The sequence below is a fragment of the Octopus sinensis genome, linkage group LG13 (assembly GCF_006345805.1).
Source record: "Octopus sinensis linkage group LG13, ASM634580v1, whole genome shotgun sequence".
NCBI lineage: Eukaryota > Metazoa > Mollusca > Cephalopoda > Octopoda > Octopodidae > Octopus > Octopus sinensis.
The window spans coordinates 71,974,299-71,990,455 of record NC_043009.1 but is presented as its reverse complement, the minus strand read 5'-3'; the positions used below and the strand labels follow the sequence as shown (position 1 = coordinate 71,990,455).

The 16,157-nt window shown below is 38.6% G+C and overlaps 1 protein-coding gene across 1 annotated transcript in view; it reads left to right on the top strand.

Annotated features, from left to right (window-relative positions):
- The first annotated feature begins 1,361 nt into the window (after positions 1 to 1,361).
- The window catches only part of LOC115218401 (kelch-like protein 8), an 82,082-nt gene continuing 67,286 nt past the window's right edge, over positions 1,362 to 16,157 (top strand). The window contains exon 1 of the mRNA XM_036508091.1: positions 1,362 to 2,087. The gene's annotated coding sequence lies outside the window, so the exon portion shown is untranslated. The remainder of the gene's footprint in view (positions 2,088 to 16,157) is intronic.

Here is a 16,157-nt window from a genome sequence, read left to right as displayed (position 1 = left end):
TCATTGAAGCAAATTATATTATTTTTCTTCATTATGAGTATAAATTTAATTGAAATTTTTCTTTTTGTTTTGGGCTCCCTACATTAAGCACGTTAGCCCCTGTTTAGCTGCATGTTCTTCCTGCAAAGCACATCATTGGGGAATTCCAGCATTCCCCATTATTCAAGCATTCCTAAAGAAATCAACCCTATTTTGTTTCTGGCATAAGAATGGTCGACTGATAGAGCAACAGTCGTCTTTGTAAGGTAAAAAATCAACTATTGCTTTATTGAGAGAAATTGTTTAGGCTAATTTTGTCTCCTTCTCTGTCTGTGGGTTCGGCACTTCTTTCTCTTCTCTGAAAACATGGACATTCACACACACAGAGTCTCAGGCAAATGTTTTTGGTTGAACTCTGCTTCTACATTTCATTCATAGATGCCTTCCATTGAACATTCCTATGCATGCATACACTCTTTCTTTCCCTTATCCTCTCCCCGGCCCCACTGGCTATTAATAAACTAGATATCTATAATAGATATTTGCAGTTGGTCAGAAATCAATATAAACTTGCCCTTTGTCTTCTCTTTATTCCTTTCCCTTTTTTTTACCCCTTCATATTCTTCTCCTTCTCTTTTACTTCATCTTTCTTCATGGCCCCCTTCCCCTCACTCTGCTACTATTTTATTCCCCTCTTTTTTTTTATTTACTTCTCCTCCCCCTCTTTCTTTCATTGTATTTACTCTGGAGCTAGCAGCATATGCATGTGCATATACGATATATTTATATATAACCTTCCTTTCGACCCTTACTCCACATCCTCCTATTCAACTGACAGTCCTTCCTCGCCTCTACGACTACCACTTTCTCACTGGTACCGCTGCTGCTGCTGATATTATTATTCGATCTACCAAAACACCACCATCACCGCCCCACTCATCGCTATCAACGCCCACAATTACTGGTCGAATTAAGGAGGGAGCCTCTATGGAGTCGCCCCATCTATTAGAAATAGCAACAAAATTCCCTCAAAACAGGAGACATCTTCCAGTTGTAGTCTTAGATTTACAAAATGACGGGATGGACACTTTTGGAGCGACGTTAATCATAAGAGTTGCTCAGAAGTTAAACAACAGTTACTACTACTACTCCAATACTTTCTGCCATTTACCATTAGTATTACTATTATTACTCTGCTACCACCACCGCCAGCGCCATCTCACACTTCTATTATCGTTGTGGTGTTACCATCGCCGCTCCCCCCCCCATTATCCCTTCCTCATTTCTCCTCTTACTACCACTGACACCAATATCCTCCCCCTCACTTCACCGCCTCCGCCTCGGCTGCTGCTGCTGCTGCTGCTGCTAACTTCATTATACAAGAAAAAACGCTGAATAAAAAACATCGGTGATCAAGAAATAAGAAAAGCCTCTACTTAGTCGCTCGGCATGCTAGAAATAGCTGCCATATCTCTTTCAAGTTTCACTCTCCTTGTCTTAATAAAGAAGAACAGCACAAAGAATGAGTGATATGGTGTTGGATGTACTTTATGACAAGATGGTCATGGCTGAAATGTCTTTGATCATAAGTTTGTCAACTCGATCAGAGCTGACTTAGAGCAGCTAAGCAACAACAACGATCGAAGTGTCCCACCAAACCGTGGGAAATAGTTTTTAAGCCTCTCCTCCACATCTATTTCTCCCTTTCTCTCTTTCTACTTCTCACTCACTTCTTCTCCTTCCTTCACTTTTAATCAGTTTCCTTCACTCTCATTCTCTTACTTTTATCCTGCGTTTCCCCCTCTCTTTGTCACTGTCTTTCCTTCTCTCTCTCTCACTCTCTCAATCAGTGTCTCTCACTCTTACTCTGTCATCCTCTCACTCAATCTCCCTTCCTCTTATTACTTTCTACTTCTCACTTTTACTCTGAGTCCTTCACTTTCACTCTTATATCTCCCTCTCACTCTGTCTGTAAGTCTCTCTCCCTCCCACTCACACTCGTCTCCCACTTATCTTTTGTCGTCTGCCTCTTCCATTCTAAACTCTTTCTCTCTCCTTCAACACACCGGATTGTCGTCTGCAGTTTTTGGATATGTTTACACCTTCTTGTAAGTATATATACATTCTATACACACCTTATCTGCAAGAAACAAACAAACACACGCAGACGTCTGTATTTGCTTTGGAATTTAAATGCTTTTATCGCATTCGCACAAAAATTTAAATCAATAAAACTGTTGTTAAGTATTTGTTTTGAAAATATTATTTCGAGCCGTCATTTCTGGGATACCATTGAGAGTGTGTATATATATATATACACGCGAACAGACATGTGTACATATAAGAATGCAATGTATGCATGCGCTTGTATGTGCTTATATATATATATACATATATATATATATATATATAATATATATATATATATATATATATGTATATATATATGTATGTATATACATACATACAGAGGTATTTATACTTATATGTATGCGCGCACAAACACATATACACACACACACACTCGTACAAATGCGTATAAATGTGAGTAAATAGCGACGCTGCGTAAGTTTATATAGCCTGTAGATGTAGGTGTGTGTATATTGTTATCAAAATGTATATTCAGCCCTACTGCATGACACCATGGGGCAAGTGCCCCACGGTCGACCAAAGCTTTGTCAGTTGATTTCGTAGACAGAAACTGTGTCGAAGCCACTCGTGTGTGTGTATATATATGTATATATCGTGTGTATATATATGTATATAAAATGTCGGTGCCCCAGCATGGCCGCAACCTCAGGGCTGAAACATATAGAAGAATAAATGCGTGTGTGTTGTGCTTTGTCCACTCCACCAACGCTTGACAACCGGTGTTGGTCTGTTTATGTCCCCGTAACTTAGCGCTTCAGCCGAAAAGCGACGGATGGAATAAACAATGACTGGGTTCGATTTGTCAAATAGAAAGAAACCTCTGGAGGAGGTGCTCCAGCATGACCGCACTGAAGCAAAATAAAAGCGAAGACGAAAGATGTGTTTCCGTACGTTTCTAAGTTTCCGACCATGGCGAACACGAGTGACGGGTTTGTTGAGGGGAGGAGGAGGTGTTTGTGTATGTCAGTGTTGTTTATATATATATATATACACACATACATGTGTGTGCACCCGTGCGTGTCGTGGGTGTTGTTAATTTTGCTTTTTATTTGTCTCTGAGAACTGTGCGCGCGCGCGTGTGTGTATAAGTATTTGTGTGTGTGTGTGTGTGTATAAGTATTTGTGTGTGTGTGTGTGTGTAGATGGCTACATGCATGTGTTGTGTATTTGCCAATGTTGTTGTTTATACACGTGTGTGGCTGCAGGAAAGGTTGCTTGCCTTTGTTTAACTGTGTGCCTGCACACACACACACACACGTCATTGTTTCCTAAGAATAGGGTTGACAGTGTCTTTGAGGTTTCGGCCTGTTCTTGAGATTGTCCAGTGTATATAGGTAGCAGGCCGAAACTTCGAAGTCACTGGCAATGCTTTTTGTTTTTGTAAAAGCGGATTAAATATGTACTCTACAAAGAGTATTAGTAATTCTATAATTTAAGGTAAAATTGTGTCTGTTACAACTCAACATAAAAGCATGTATGTATAATGTATATTATACTATTCATATATATACATATATATATGTATATTATGCTATGTATATATTGATATATGTATATTATATATATGTCATATATATATATATATATGTGTGTGTGTGTTTTTCTATGGAGTCAGAAATTTCCTTGTGTGCCCAAAGCCATCATTCCTCTGGACATGTTTACAGTATCATGGATTACATTTCTGTGAGAAAAAATGGCAAGTATATGGAGTGATGCCCTACCCTTGTCTGCATTTCTCCAATTTTAATTTTTTGTTTTTGTTTTTTGCCCCTTAATTTATGGTTTAAATGTGATTCTTCAAAGATATGTGTAACTTTTCAATTATTTTCCAATTTATTTGATTTGAAAATTTTCTGAAATTTCAAAATATATAAGAAAATATCTAAGGAAACATTACCTGGGAGGAAACAAACTATCAAAAAAAAAAAACAAAAGAACTTGAAATTTCAAAATTGTGCTAAATGATTGAATTTTTTTTTAGATAAGTGTAAGCTTCAATGTAAATCTGGAAAAAAAAAATAATCGATGAAAGTAGGCACAGGAGTGGCTGTGTAGTAAGTAACTTGCTTACCAACCACATGGTTCTGGGTTCAGTCCCACTGCGTGGCATCTTGGGCAAGTGTCTTCTGCTATAGCCCCGGGCCAACCAATGCCTTGTGAGTGGATTTGGTAGACGGAAACTGAAAGAAGCCTGTCATATATATATATACATATATATATATATGTATGTGTGTGCATATGTTTGTGTGTCTGTGTTTGTCCCCCTAGCATTGCTTGACAACCAATGCTGGTGTGTTTACGTCCCCGTCACTTAGCAGTTCGGCAAAAGAGACTGATAGAATAAGTACTGGGCTTACAAAGAATAAGTCCCAGGGTCGATTTGCTCGACTAAAGGCGGTGCTCCAGCATGGCCGCAGTCAAATGACTGAAACAAGTAAAAGAGAGAGAGAGAAAGTCATAAGCGAAAGTAATGAAATGTGGGGAATGGGACAATAAATTTTTTTAAAATTCTAGTTTTAAAAAATTATAATATTGGATATTTAAAACATGGTTTAAAAAAATAAAACACAAGTCAAACCCAAAAATTACGGAAAAGGGAAGTTGGTGGGGCACCACCTTACTTTTGTTTAGAGTTGTAGTCTGTCATACTTAAAACATACATTTGAAGAAATTAAGGTCTTGGTGCACTTGATAACTTTAATTTCCAACTTTATTCTACAGGTATATACATGCACACACACACACACACACACACACTCTTTTGCTTTGTTTCAGTCATTTGACTGTGGCCATGCTGGAGCACCACCTTTAATCGAGCAAATCAACCCCAGGACTTATTCTTTGTAAGCCTAGTACTTATTCTATTGGTCTCTTTTGCTGAACTGCTAAGTTACGAGGATGTAAACACACCAGCATCAGTTGTCAAGCAATGTTGAGGGGGACAAACATATGCACACACACACACACACACACACATACATATATATATATATATGTATATATATATATGACAGGCTTCTTTCAGTTTCCGTCTACCAAATCCACTCACAAGGCTTTGGTTGGCCTGAGGCTATTGTAGAAGACACTTGCCCAAGGTGCCATGCAGTGGGACTGAACCCGGAACCATGTGGTTCGTAAGCAAGCAACTTACCACACAGCCACTCATGCGCCTGTGCGTGTATGTATGTGTGTATGAATGATAATAATATTGGTTTCAAATTGTGGAATTAGGCCAGCTAGGTCAGTAGGTGAGGGATAAGCCAATTGCATTCGTCCCAGTGCTCAACTGATGCTTATTTTATTGGCTCCTAAAGGATGAAAGGCTAAGTCAACCTTGGCAAAATTTGAACTCAGAATGAAGACAGATGAGATGCATTCTGCCTGGCATGCTAATGATTCTGCCAGCTTGCTCCCTTTCAATGATAATAATGATTATTTTTACTAAAGGCCCAAGGCCTGAGATTTTGTGGGAAGGTCTAGTCGATTATATCGATTGACCCCCCCCCCTTATGAAACTGGTAATTATTTCATCAATCCTGAAAGGATGAACAGCAAAGTCTATCTCAGCAGAATTTTTTGAATGGTAATGATAATAGCCAGTGTAACCATTAGTTAATGGGTTGGTGGATTTTCCAGTCATGCTTCACCTCACAGAGAGAGAGAGAGAGAGAGAGAGAGAGAGAGAAAGGTACAGAATGGGTTAACATAAGTTAAAAGATGACAAAAGAAAACTGACAAGTATTGACTGGGTGATGCTAATACTCTGGGGCCAGAATAGATCTGGGCACAACAATGGGTAAGAAGTGGTTCCACATTCCTCAAAACTTTCATTTCAAACCTCGGCTAAATTATTACCAATACTCAGCCATGGGGAAGGCTTCAGGAATAAACTCAGAGGAATATCAGGAGTAGAAGCCCCCTAATGGAAGTTCAACATTGTGTACAACTTCATTCTCGGAACTCCAGCTGTGATGCTGGTACCAGATTGTTATGACTGTGCTGATCCTTTGGATCCATCAATGATATGGAGAGGAAGGAGAAGCTCTATGGGCAACAACCTGTCCTCCGTATCATATTGCTGCTGTGCTTGGATCCTACTGAATGCTCTATACGGAAGAAGCAGAACCAGGTAGCAGCATGCCAGAGAGGACACTGCACCTAACAGTGACAAAACAACCCACAAATATGGCATGTGTGACAGAGACTGCCATTCATGCGTCCGACTGTTCACCAAGTTGAACTGATAGGACTTTCATCAATGATCATTAATGACAGATGCTAAGAGGATGGTAAAAGCTGCATAGTCAATAGACTCCAAATACTTACACACACACGGCAAGAGTTGAAGTAGAAGGGTAAACTTGAGAAACAGTTAGTGGAAGCAAAAAAGCAACAGCTTTGTTAGGGGTGGCAAAACATTTTAGTGCGATGGGCAAAAATTTCCAAAGTAAAAGGTCCTTAGGTGGATCACAAGTTCTAACTCTTATATCTGTGTAACTCTTGTATATATCTATATATAATTCAATATACATTAATAAAAATAAGTTTAACACATTAAATTAATGTGTAACATCTTCATTAACACCGCCATTGAATTTAGAACATTTATTTTACTTATGAACTCTCTCTATTTTTCAGTTAGAGCATAGTTGGGTCTCATGGAGGTGACACAAACCTAGCAATATGTATTTTATAGTGAAAACAAAATTTCCATTCAAATGACAATTACTGGACGATTTTGCTTGAGTCTAACAGTTTTAAATCATCATAGAAATGCTACCTATGTCGCAAAGAGGCATACGATTATTGTATAAATTTTATAACTGAAAAGTTTACTATATTTCGTACATGAGTATACCAGCCTGTGGGTGCAATTGTGCCTGCAGGTGGGTGTTTCCCCACCTCTGGTTTAGATAGCCATATATGTGTGTATTTATATATATATTTAATATTGATAGTGACTGTTACCCATGATGGCAAAAGTATACTTCCAAAGTTACCTGTCATTTGACAAGTAACACCCTGTGTGTGTGTGTGTGTGTGTGTGTGTGTGTGTGTGTGTGTGTGTGTGTGTGTGTGTGTGTGTGTATTAGAGGAAAAGGACAACAAAAACCAAGGCAGGACGAATATCTCAAGTCATTTATGATAATTTAATTAGGGCAAGGTGAATTTGAAGTCTTACAGCTGTTTCTGAGACATCCCAAGTAATAGGCCAATATGTCCATATACTGGGTATCCTGTTGTCAGTGACAAGGTATGTACGGACATGCTAGCCTATTATTTGGGATATCCCAGAAACAGCTGTAAGACTTCAAATTCACCTTGCCCTAATTACATTACTATAAATGACTTGAGATACTTGTCCTTCCTTGGTTGTGGCCATGCTGGAGCACCACCTTAAAGGGTTCTGGTCAAAGAAATCGACCCCAGGACTTATTCTTTGTAAACCAAGTACTTATTGTATCAGTCTCTTTTGCTGAACTGCTAAGTTATGGGGATCTAAACACACCAACATCAGATGTCAGATGATGGTAGCGGGGACAAACACACATACACACACAAATATATACATATACATACATACATACATATATATATACACATACATGACAGGCTTCTTTCAGTTTCCACCTACCAAATCCACTCCCAAGGCTTTGGTCAGCCTGAGGCTATAGTACCATGTGGTTGGGAAGCAAGCTTCTTACCACACAATCATACCCTATTACAATTGTTTTTGCATTAAATTTGTGATCCTTTGTAGAGATTGTCTCCCAGAGAGCTAATAAGTCTAGGATCAAATGGTTCCCTGTAGAGTTTATCTCTCAAGGAGCCATTTATTCTGGGATCATGTTTTAATTTCTGATTGTATTGAACTCCTTTTACATATGTCACTTATTTGTTTTAGCCATCATGGCTAAGGCCAACCTGGAGCATATTTATACTTGGGAAATGGATAAATGTCATACAGTCTCACTTCAGCATATATTTATATAAAATTGTCATGCTTCTGTTTTTCTACTGGCTTATGTTGCACAGTTTGACAGGATCTAAAGGGTTGAAGGACCATGTCTTGTTCCAGTGTCTCAGTCTGGGTAGCATGTCTACAGTTGGATGCCCTTCCTAACACTGCCCACTTTACACTGCCCTGGCTGTAGCTTTTTTTTGTGTGTGTGTGTGTGTGTGTAACAGCAAATCTCCAGAGAGAGAGATTGTGTTGGTGTTGGTAAGACTAAAGAGGTCTTTCAGTCCTGCTTTGCCTGTACTTGATTTGCCATCCACTTTAAAGAGACTATTGGGTACCTTTTTTCATGTTGCCAGGATTAATGAGGTCACTGTGTAATGAAGGCAGAAGGTGAGGTGTTAAGTGAAAGTATGATGGGAGGAACTAATTAATTCTTGAGAGAGAGAGAGTGTGTGTGTGTGTGTATGTGTGTGCCTTAGCCCTTCATCTAACACAAAGATGCACCCCTCCCATCAAATTTTGCTGGACATGTGAGCACAGCACGATGCCCTCACTGGTGCCAGTGATATGAAAAGAACAGCCAGTACTCATGTAAAGTGGTTGGCATTAGGAAGGGCAGTCAGGAATAGGAACCATGACAAAGTAAATAGTGGGGCACAATAGCAGTTCTTGGACCAATTGGAGCCTCTCAAACCATTCAACCTATGGCAGCATGAAACAAAGGGTGTTGAATGATGATTTTCATATATATATGTATCATCATTTAACATCTATTTTCCATGCTGGCATGGGTTTGACTGAAGACTGGGTTGCCAGGGAGCTGCACCAGGTTTCAATCTGATTTGGCATGATTTCTACAGCTGGATGCCCTTCCTAACACCAACTACCCCATGAGTGTAGAGGGTGCTTTTTATGTGTCACTGGCATGAGTGCCATTGATATGACACCTATATCAGTCACAACAATGATATTACTTGGCTTGACGGGTATTTTCATGTACGGCATATCACCAAAGGTCTCTGTCCCTTGTCATTGCCTCCCTGAGGTCCAACATTTGAAGATCATGCTTCACCACCTCATCCCTAACCCTAACTCTGGGTCTATGTATATATATATATATATAAAATTTAATATCTGGGTAATAACCTTATAACGTGCTTTACAAAGCTCCTCCACGGGGAGCAACTATCATATGTTATCATACAGTAGGAATTATCTCTTCACTGGATGTACAAATAGAGATCCTTATGTATCATCATCATTGTTTAACGTCCACTCTCCATGCTGGCATGGATGGGACAAAATGTATATATACTATTCTTTTACTTGTTTCAGTCATTTGACTGTAGCCATGCTGGAGCACTGTCTTTTGTTGAACAAATCTACCCCAGGACTTCTTCTTTGTAAGCCTAGTACTTATTCTATTGGATCTCTTTTGCTGAACTGCTAAGTTACGGGGACATAAACACACTAACATCAGTTGTCAAGTGATGGTGGGTGGACACACACAAACACACACACATATATTTCAGTTTCCGTCTACCAAATCCACTCACAAGGCTTTGGTCAGCCTGAGGCTATAGTAGAAGACACTTGCCCAAGGTGCCACGCAGTGGGGCTGAACCTGGAACCGTATGGTTGGGAAGCAAGCTTCTTACCACACAGCCACGCCTGCATGTATATCATCATCATCATCATCATCATCGTTTAACGTCTGCTTTCCATGCTAGCATGGGTTGGACGGTTCAACTGGGGTCTGGCAAGCCCGAAGGCTGCACCAGGCCAGTCAGATCTGGCAGTGTTTCTACATATATATATATATATATATATATATATATATAATATATATATATATATATATATATATATATATATATATAATGTTGTGTGTGTTTGTTTTTATTGATGTTCACATGTGATCTGTATGTCATGTGTGGCTATTTTACAATATCTACCAGAGAATATTGGTCAAAAATTATATGTAAATGCAGTTTATAGATGTGTTTGTATTCACACTTGAACATATACATATGCACATATGGTACTTATCATGTGTTCATTAGCATTGTGTGTGTAATTCATGTGGTAACCATATTTCTTTCCATGTTCATTTGTCTGAAGTCTTTGAATAAGATATTCTCCTACACACACACACACACATGCATACGTGCATCATATAATATTCATCACACACCACATCCCCACACATCACCATATCAGACAACCATACATCACACACTGTACATCACTCATCATTCATCACGCATCACACATCACATAACAATGTAGTGACCTGGAATTACATGTGTGGTTTTAACATCTATATTTAGCTATGAGTTTTCATAATGTTGAAGTAGCAGTGTCACTATGTGTTTATAACTGGATTCTGTGTAGAATAAAATGTCACATGAAGTATGTGATAAGGTGATTGCTGTATGCAGCAGAGTTGCAATAACTTTGATAACCTTTTGGAGGTGTCTTTCTTTGTTCTCCTCTGTGTGTGTGTGTGTGGTATTGTGATATCCTCATTGATTAGAATGCTCCCTAAATAAGCATTCTTATTAATAAAGGATTCCAGGTTTGGAAGCATGGAATATAGCAGAAATGTGGCTTGATTGTAATGATGCAAATAAGAGTTTGATCTTTGCTGAATTATTGTTTCTGCTAATTCGAAATTAGTTCTGATAAGCATTTCTCACCAAAACCACAAATGTTTACGGGGGAGAGAAGTAAAGTTGATCGAATTTACTCCATTACTTACCATATGCTAATTTTGTCAGTGCCAAACATTTAATTAAAGGCAAATGCCTCCCTACTGCCTCTATGACCTTATTGTTAAATTGGTGAACTGGAAGAATTTTAGTGCATTGGATGAGATGCTCGCTGGAATTTCTTCCAGTTCTTTATGTTTTGACTTTTAATCCTTTCTTGGTTAACTTTATCTTTTGTCCTTACAGGGTCAATAAAATAAAGTACCAGTTAAGCATTGGGATCAATATAATCCCCTAAAATCTCTGGTCTTGTGCTGAAATTTGAAATTATTATTATTATTATCATCATTAATAATAACTATTTCAAATTTTTGCCAGAAGGGCAGCTTGTGGGAGGTGGGGATGAGTCAATTACATCAACCCCAGTTTTCAACTGGTATTTATTTTACCAACCCCAAAAAGATGAAAGGCAAAATTGACCTCAGCAGAATTTGAACTCAGAACATAGCAACAGCTTAGCATTTCATCCAATCATCATCAATGATAATAATAGCTTAATGATTTTGATAAATACAGTCAACATAAAGGTTGGGTACCATCATGTGTTATAATGCCGGAATTGCAACCTGAACAAAAGGTGAAATAGGATAGGCCATACTAGCCTTTCTGACCATGTGAATAGAGAGGAAAGGTCAGTAAGTCAGTGTTTTGCTAAAAGTGTAAAATACTTAAATTTGCTGTAAAAGAACCAGAAGTTGAATGGAAGAAGGCATGTCAAGGCAGGTTAATATGTGAGAGAAAGGTAGCTCCTGAAGAAATGTTGTTCCTTGAACTGTACCACAATGACATCAAGAATGTCAAAAAAACCAAACATGACTTACCAGGAGTGGCTCCAGAGAAATCATTTGTTGATGACAATTCACTGAATAAGGTTATTAATTCCATTCTTTCTGTGAACCCATGCCACTTATCATAATAATCAAGTAGAGACTAGTGACCATGTTAGCTCAGAAAGAATCCAAGCAACAACACAAGGAAATTTTGTTTAAATGTCTACTGGTCACTTTATAAAAAAAATATAACACTTGTTGGGTCTTGGGAGAGTCATTATACTAATAATAACACACACACTGGTTTGATATCTCTTCTTTATTATTAATCAGTTGATTAAATACTTAACTAATTAACTAAAAGATCATTTGTTTAATGTGTTGGTTAAACAATCAATCAGTTGTTTGCTAGGCATAGTCCTTTCGTTGCAATTCACAACCTTCTTAGTGACAGGTTTTCTCTTCAGGCTTTACTTTGACTAACAAACTGATTGATTGTTTAACGAGCACATTAAACAAACAATCAGTAAGTTGGTTGCTTAGGTATTTAATCAATTGACTAACTATACAGAGGTGATATCAAACAAATGCATGTGTTATTATTATAACGGCCCTCTTAAGACACAACAAGTTTTGTTTCAACACATGAATTTACGGCAGGAATCATGCAAACCAAATACAAAAACCAAAATTGATATAACACTTGAGATAAATGGTACAATCATAACACTTAACTGGTTGGTACTTATTTGCCGATCGTGGAACTATGAAAAGCAAGGTTGACTTTGGCAGGATTTCAACTTAGAATACAAACACTGTGCAACAGTACAACATTCTACTGCTTCTGTGACTTCACCGTTCTACTGCTTATGAGAATGGTTTTTTTAACAGCTTAGCCTCAACACCATTAATTTTGCAATAGAGGAGATTTGATTAAATGAACCCTGATGATTATTTTATTCAACCTTAGAATGGTTAAAGTCAGAATAAGCTTTAATAGGATTTGTAGACACATAACATAATTACACAAGGTATTTTGTCTGCTATTTTCATAATCCTACCAACCCTTTCTCAGCAACAGCAGTAACCACAACACCTCATTAGCTTAATACCCTTGGCAGATTGAATTATCACCTGTACCAAATAATGATGCTAATCAAATTAGAGTATATTGTGTTCAGATACATATAATACTAACAGAAATACCTCCTAAATTCTGAGGGACTTTCAAGAGACAAAGCCTAGCTTTGGTATAAGGAATAGAGAAGTACTGAGTTATTGCCAATACTATTAGGAGGGGGTCTGCTATCCATTCCTATTAGTTAAATAAAGCATCATAGGAAGAAGTGCTCTGCTCAGAACCTACCTGAGTGGAGACAGAGTGTAAATACCTTGAGAAAAAAGTTGGACCTAAGAAGCATTAGATGTGGTGTGCAAGAGAGACGACTGCACTGGTATGGTCATGTGGCGAGAATGGATGAAGATAGCTGTGTGAAAAAGTGCCACACCCTAGCGGTTTAGGGAACCTGTGGAAGAGGTAGACCCAGGAAGACCTGGGATGAAGTGGTGAAGCACAACCTTCGAACATTAGGCCTCACCAAGGAAATGACTAGCGACTGAGACATTTGGAAATATGCTGTGCTTGAGAAGACCCGGCAAGCCAAATGCGACCATAACCTGTGACCTATGCCTGGAGCGTAACCAGCCCACTTATGCGTACCTTTTCCTTCTTTGGTCACTAAACTCTGCTTGTGAAGATCTGTTGAGGCAAGTGAAATCAAAATCAAAATCAAATTCGATGACTGGCATCCGTGCTAGCAGGGTGCAAAGAGCACCATCCAAGTGTGATTGTTGCCAGAACAACAAACAGTGGCACGTAAAAAGCACCATTCGAGCATGATCGTTACCAGTGTCACCTTACTGGCACTTGTGCCTGTGCTAGTAGGGTGCCAAGCGCACCATCCGAGCATGATCGTTGCCAGAGCAGCCAACTGGCTTCTGTGCCAGTGGCACATAAAAGGGCACCATTCGAGCATGATTGTTACCAATGTCGCCTTACTGGCACCTGTGCCGGTGGCATGTGTAAAAAGATTCGAGTGAGGTCATTGCCAGTACCACCAAACTGCCCCCCCCCCCCGTGCCAGTGGTACGTAAAAAGCACCCTCTACACTCTTGGAGTGGTTGGCGTTAGGAAGGGCATCCAGCTGTAGAAACTCTGCAAGATGAAGATTGGAGCCTGGTGCAGCCATCTGGTTCGCCAGCCCTCAGTCAAAACCGTCCAACCCATGCTAGCATGGAAAGCGGATGTTAAACGATGATGATGATGCTTTAATAATTTGTTCATTCAACTGTATTGCTTCTGCACATACACATGTGCAGTGAGTTGGCCTCTATGGTATTACATGTCATGCTAGAAACACCAACCAAACCTGCCTCAAAATTACACCCTCCTGTCTAATAAAAGGGAAGACCTATTGTACAATGTAAGTCCTCAAGACTTTATATCTGAATAAAAGCCAGGATAGACACAACTGGAATGTCTGTGATCCTCAGTATGCACAATCAGGTCTGGCCTTGGGTTAAACAATAACACTAGAGTTATTCCTTTCACCTTTTGTGAGGAAGTGAAGTTGATAGATTTTACAACTGCGCTTATATGATTCACACTATGGAGTTTAACTGACTACATTCAAACCCTGTTAGAATTGTATTAACCCTTTCATTACCAACCTGGCTGAAACCGCCTCTAGCTCTGTAGTACAATTGTCTTGTTTCCATAAGTTTTGAATTAAAATCATCCACCAAACCTTAGTCACAATTTATGTTCCTAACACTAGCTTAATGATAACTACATAATTTGACTAAATTCTTTGTTATATTTAAGGTAATTGAAAGAAACACAGAGCATCTCAAAATAAATACAGTAACGAAAGGGTTAAACATCCTGTAGCAAGCTAGACACACTGGTTATTATTCTACTTAGATTGGTCAGCATGACTCAAAACCCTCATCTTTTCTTTCTCATGTCTTGTCTTTCTCTCCCTCTGTCACAGTTTATTATTGAAAAATGAAATGATTCAGAGACACCATTTATATGAAAAGCAATAGCGGAGCAAGTGTCAACATATTTAATGCTGGAAAGTAATTAAAAACAAACAATATCTCTTATGAGCAATGTTCAGGCAAGCAGGGAAGACAAAAGTTAAATAAAAAAAAAAAAAATACCTTCACCTATCCTCATTTTTATCAACACTTCAATTGCAAATATTAAACTTTTTACACCTTTCTTGTTCACTCACTCAGGCCTTGGCCTTTGATGGGGCAAAAACCATTAATGATCTCCCAATTCTCTGTCTTGGGTCTGCCTCTCTAAATGTCCCCAGCTCCATCGTGATCATGACAATTTGTCCTTCAGATCATATTGCCCAGAGATCCTTGTCCTACATTTTCTTTTACCCTGGTGACTCCACCTGAGGCATTGCCTTGTCAGCTTATAGCAATGCCATCTAAATGTGTATCTAATTTAGTGACACTTTTTTTCCTTTTTTGATCTCTATGCTAAACAGATCTGATAGATTTGCTGCATAAGGTGATGTTGCTGGTTGGTGTTGTTAATCTGCACAGTCAAAATGCAGTGAAATTGAAACCTGATATGTGGTTCTTGCAGCGTGATAAGCCAGAACCTTGATAGAGTTGTTGTAAGACTTGGAAGGGACAATTAATGGACATTACTGGCAGCAATGTGAGACAACTAATTCCAAACATACAGTCTTCAGAGAGTCGGAAAGGCTTATCATAAGAATAATTTTAGTGTATGTAATTCTGAAATAATTGAAGTAATAATTTCTGATTGTGTCTGGCTGGGGGATGAGATGGGAAGTAAACTCTAGCAAAGTTTGAACTCAGAACATAGATATAACTGTTTTATTTACTTGTGTTTATCAACTCAAGATTAGTCTGGAGCCAGAGAACATTGCATCAGAGTGTAAAAAGACAAAGAAAAGACAAAACATACAAAGAACTGATTTCTAAGTACAAGAGGTGTGTGTGTGTGGGGGGGGGGGGTAACCTTTTATTCAAGATTGAATGGTAATTAGGTACAGAAAATCACTTGGTGCAGCCCCCTGTTATTTGTTCCACTTTGTCTTCTACTGCTACCATTAACAATGGTTTCTAATACTGGTACGAATCCATGCATTTCGTAGGAGAGGATAAGCAATTATATCAACACCAGGACTTGAGTGCAGCTCTTTCTTCGGCAGGTGAAGCTGATTTAAACTTGAGACGTTAATACTGTAGGGCATTTTGTTCAGTAGTTTATCAATCCACCAACCTTTCACTGGCAACTACTACTACTGTTGCTGCTGCTGATAATAATAATAATAATAATAATAATAATAATCATCTTTTCTACAAAGGGCACAAGGCCTAAAATTGGTGGTGGCAGGGACTAGTTGATTGCTTTGACCCCAGTGTTTCACAGGTACCTAGACAATAATAGTAATGTAAAAAAAAAAAAAAAAG